The following is a 6,000-nucleotide window of genomic DNA, read 5'->3' on the forward strand; positions in this document are numbered from 1 at the left end:
TATTTATAACAAATATGCCGTCCAACAAGATTTGTAAATAAAAAGAATATATAAACATTTTGATTTTTATTATATAGAGAAAAGTGTATCATGATTTGCTATTATTATCTATTTTTTTTAAAGAAAAGTAAAAAGTTTTGTTTAAATTTCTAAATAATAAAAATATCAATTATGAATTTACAAAAAAAAGTGTCTAAAAAAAGTGTATAATTATTTTCTAATAATGAAAAAAAATTTATTTTTAATTTTGCAAAAGATTATTTTTATTATATTATTAATTTTAATTTTTAATATCTCATATTATAAATTTAATCTATCAAAATGAATATGTAAAATATATAGATGAGCAAATTAAAAGTAATTACAAAATGATCATTTTTTTTATTAAAAATTATTATATTTTTATATAATAAGAAATCCAATTTGTTAGAAACAAAAATTATATTGTAGATTACAGAGTAAAAATTTATAAAATCAATGGATATGATAAATTTTAACTTGTATGTAAAAAAATTTATTGATCAAATTTAGATTGATAGATTTTACAGACTTTGTCCAAAAAAATTAGAATTGCTTATAATTTTCGTTTTTATTTTATTATTTAATAATAATTTTTATTACATATAACATATAAATAAAATAAAATAAATAATAAACATTATTTTTATTAACTAAACTAAATTTTATTTTTATTAAGTACTAGTATACATATATATATACATATTAATAATTTGTGTTTTCACTCTTTCCTTTGATTACAGTTTGTTTCAATAACGTGTACATATTTCATATGTACTATTTTATCATCGTATCATTTATTTTTAGATGATTTTATCAAATCTCCAAAATTTTTTTTATTTAAATCAGCTAATTGTAATTAATGATTTGTATACAAATATTTTAAATAAATTCTTAATTAAATTCAAATAGGGAAAATTGTCTGAACATGGAAGTATTGAATAAAAAATAATAACATATTATATAATCATAATACATAAATTATTAATATGTTTATACAAAATATGTTAATAATTGATCAAATTTGCAATTAAATTTTGTTCAAACCATTAAATTTTAAAACACGAAAAATATTGAGAATTTCAAGTGGATCCATTTTTTTGGCCAAAGATCGTACAAGATATCCCAATTTTTTCCCATCAAACTTTACCAGTATATTCTATAAACAAAAATAAAACAAAATGTTATAAAAAAATAGATTCTTAAATGCTTCATTAGAATAAAACAGAAATAAAAACGAAATGATAACGAATTAGTATCATTGATCAATATCATATAAAAGTAGATTATTAATTTATTTTGTAATTCCATTCCAAAATATTGTTCGTTGTTATAGATGACATTTAGAGAAAATAAATTGCATTATTAATTTTTCTTAATTTCAATAAATACATCACAAATTACTACATTACCATATAGAGAGTAACTTTTGTTTACTATTAAAAATTAGAAATAGCAAAGAAATATTCATCGTTTCATCCTGGTGGACCCAACTCAAAAGATGTGGTCAATTTGCAAACGATTTGTTCAAGGAGGATGAGGGGGGAGGGAAGGATGGGCGCACGCGTGAAGAAGTATGCTACTCGTAGATGCATCCACAAAAAAAGAAAAGAACAAATTAAACACCGACAGCGGAACGAGAAGAGGACTCGACGTGCAAATAAAACCGGTTAGAACTATTAACTACCCAAGAAAAGGGAGTAGAAGGAGAGGAAAAAAAAAAAAAACAAGAAGAGGAAGGAAAACAACGCTAGTTAAGTCACGATGGGAAGGAAGAAGATGGAAAAGGGGATAGTCCTTCTCGCAAGACTATTTCCTTCGATGCAATTTCATCGACGGCAATTTCGTCGAAAGCATGCAGCTGCTGCTTCTTCTTCTTCGTGTAACCATCCACGATATTAGAAACCCCGGTTTCCTATTATCTTTTAGGCTTAGGAATCCTTTGCCCTTTTCCCCTCTCTTTCTCTCTTTCCTCCGACAAAACTTCTTCGGGATTCTGCCGTGATCGAACATTAATTTTGCGAACGAACTGGCCGCTTTCAATGTGGAAAAGGGTACGGCGAGGAATTTAGAAAGCGTGGCGTGTGCACGATTGGCGATCCACGCGAGCAAAAAATAAATCCGGTCGCGCAAGGTGTTCGCACGATTTTGATGAAACAATCAGGGCGGTGCCGATTATCATACGTAAGTTAGTTGGAGATTCCGAGACGGGCTACATCTTAATCTGTTCCGTAGCTTTATCATCGTGCAGCTTGCTTTTATTGCGACCCATCGCGGAGACGCCCCTCGTTGATCTTTAGAAACGAATCGGTTTAATAGATAAAGAAAGAGGGATGGTTTTTTTTTTTTTCTAAAAGAATCAAAGAATGCGCACAAACATTCGACGACACCTGTTTAAAATATGATTCGACGTTAGTTTATTTTCTATATTTTCTTGATTTGTTGATATATCGAACAATGTTTCCTATGGTATAGAATATAAGTTTAATTCGAATGTATTCGATTAATTATATTTTGTAGTATTGGAATAAAAAAGATTTTATATTTGTTCAATGGAGAAAGTTTTTTAGAACTTTATTGATTATGCAAAAGAGAAAGATTATGAAGATTCTAAGATATTACGGTGAAAATGATGCAAAAGATGCAATTTTCTTCTAAACTACCTTCATTGTACCAAAAATATATTTCAGAATCATTTATAAGTTCATGAATCTTTTTATGCTAAAGCTTAAAACTTTTCAATTGCGGCATCTTACTTGTTATCTCGAAATATCGAGAAATCTGAAATTTCATTTTCTTTCTGCCATTCATCAATTCAACAAAAAACATTAGGTTATTTTAAGAATCTTTAAAAGGTTCTCTTTATTTAATAGATGGAAAAACATGTAAAAAATCTTTTAATACTTCGTCATCAATCTACGAAACGAAAAAGAAATAAGATATATTTCAAAAAGCGCAATATATTTTTATATATCGTTAGATGGCGCAGCTGGTCCATCGCAAGTGCACCATTCATACATCTTTACATTATTCTTTCAAGAAATAAAAAGCTACCTTAAATACAAACCACTAAATACTATGGTCGTCCACACGGTCTTCTATAATATCTCAAGATCGCTCCATCGTTGATCGTTTATAGCTGCCTCAAGCGCGAGAAGGGTTAAACCTGGCAACAAACTTTCCAACCAACTCGATATAACTATCATTAAATATTCATCAAAGGAATACTTGCAGCCTCCAACCCGGTCATACTCCACGATACAATTTTCCCAGCTTAAACGCCCTATCGACAGCCGCAAATCCGGCTCGAAACTGCGCGAAGGATTAGCCCCCGAGCTGGATGGATACGGAAAGGAGGATTAAATCGTTACTTCGAGCTCATGCTTTTCCGCTTGCTTACCCCGTCAGCCAGCCGAGTTTAGTATCCCACGTCGATGGCCCGAAGGCGGCTCTTGATTCCCAGAGTGTAAGCTTTAGGATCGATGACCAGCCGCCTTCCATCCTCCTCCTTTCTCCGTCTTTCACTCTCTTCCTCCCTCGTCCACGGGAGTGATAATATCGCGTAGCCCGACTGGCCGATGACACCCTCGCTGATACAGCGAACGATTTTGATTGGCCGGTAAACGGGTGGTTGATATTAGAGGGTTTCACCGATTGGCGGCTGTTTGGAACGCCCAGGAAGGATGCGCAGCTGCCAGGACATGCGTAATTCGAAAGCTGATCGACGTTCAGACGTGGAGACCCAGCGACGACGAGTAACCACCATTTCCATGTCGCCTCCATCGTTTTCTTCTATGACAGGATATGGGTGTTGGTACGAACGGGGGACGGATGGGCCCGTTTCGACGACTATGATCACCGTTTTCCATCGATCTTTTTTTCGAATTGTCGAGGAGGGTTGATGGGGATGATTAGAGATTTCAAGATGAAAATAATTAATAGATCGAATTTTTTAATTTGAACATCTTGGTAAAGAAGAGTATATTGTGTGATAATGTTTAATCATGAAAAAAGAAAAATAAATTTGATTATTTGATGAAGAGATTATTTGTGGATAAATCGATATAAATTTTTGACGATTCGAGTCGTTGATATTTCGTTTATTTTAAGGAACGATATTTTATAATCGTATACAGTTATTGTTCTTACTTGTATCTGCTATATTTTGCTTCAAAGTAGCAAGTGTTCTATTAATTTCTTTTAAAATTTTATATTTTATATTTTTGTATTTGGTTACTATTTTTCTTCGTAACTGAAACATGAGACAGAAGTTTATAAAGCAATAGGATTTGGAAGAAACACTTTTGATAATAGAATTAAAATATTACATTATTAAACATTATTAACAAAGGATTTTTTTTAAATTGAATATAATGATTAGATATTTTGAATTTTTCAATTTAATAGAAGATTTCTAAGTAATTCAGGTTTACGAATTTATTTTTTTTCATTTTAAAACTTTCGAATTACATATAAAAATATTAGTTGTAGATAAAATTATAAACAGAAAGTTATTTTGCAAAAATTATTTGAGAATTATGTTGTAATAGAAAAACCAGGGGAAAAATCTTTAAAATGAAACTGCAAATATCTTAATTTTATTCGTGCCAAGATTTTTTAGAGTTTTAGAGATTTGATTTGAAATATGTATGAAATGGATTCTTTTTTTTAACGAATTTTTTTAAAAATAAATATTGTATGAAGTTCAATAACAATTAGAAAAATTAATAGTTAATAAAAATAATATTTTATTGATATAAATTTTATATTAATAAAAAATATTCAAATAAGAAATCAAAAAATAACTAAAATCTTTATTTCGCTAAATCTATAAATAATTTTTAAATAATTTTTATCTAGATAAATAAAATTTTTAAAATTAGAAAAAATTATTTAGAATTATTAATATTTTTGTTAATATTATAAGAAACGATACAATGTGTTTTTTTTCTTCAATGGAAGAAAAAAATGGAAGCAAAAATAAAACAGTATCGTGTCTGAGAGAGGTATCTGATAACCAACCAAGATTTTGCATGTTGATTTTTAGATCTTCAAGGACTTTTAAAAATGACCGAGATAATCTCTTCCCTATTACACATTCTAATTACATCTGATTATAAGACTATTATATTTGTAAAGATTGCAAAAAATAATAATAATGTATTTCTCATATTGTGGACAGTATAAATCTTACACAATAAATATTTCCACCAATCCTTTATCTTTATCATTTTTCTTTTTTTTAAAAACACGTATCTTGTTCATGGTTGCCATTTATTCCCGTTTCCGATTAATTAATAAAAAAATGGGTTAAATTAAAATCGTTGTGAAATTCGATCCACGATCGAAAATATTTTACATTTTATTATTCATTATATATATATTATAATATAAGTATTACAAAAAATTTATAACAAAACAATTATTTCATTAAAATATAAGATATAAATATAATATCTATATTTCTTATATGAATTTCTTTTATTATAAAAATTTTTTGTCAATTTTTTTTTTTTCTTCAAATTTATTCATTAATATAATTAAAAATGATTTCATTTCGTAATTTTTGTTAATTAGTAGTTAAGTTTGGTTAAGTGAAATGATTGATTCTCATATATAGATTGGAAAAAGAATCAGGAAAATCGAAAGAATCGATGGATTGTGGTTTCGTTTCACCAGGCTTTTCTGACTTATACGCGGGCCAAGACAAATGTCAGAGTGACATGCCAACCGACTATAAACCTCCTTGCGAATTAACGCTCATTATCGTGTAGCTTAATTGAGGCGAGCATCGAGATTGAAACACGACGAGGTTTGCGCAATGGAATTCCGTTGGTACCAGACACCCATGGTATTTCTCGACGAATGTGCTCAATTCCAATGATTGAAAATTAATAATAAAGGGGAAAGTGTGACAAATGCAAATTTTTCTCTGTGATCTTTCTACGATAGATGAGAAATTATTTATTTTTCTTAAAAATA

Source organism: Apis florea, unplaced genomic scaffold (assembly GCF_048593485.1).
Source record: "Apis florea isolate Af1SG1 unplaced genomic scaffold, ASM4859348v1 contig_3798_pilon, whole genome shotgun sequence".
In the NCBI taxonomy this organism is placed as follows: Eukaryota; Metazoa; Arthropoda; class Insecta; order Hymenoptera; family Apidae; genus Apis; species Apis florea.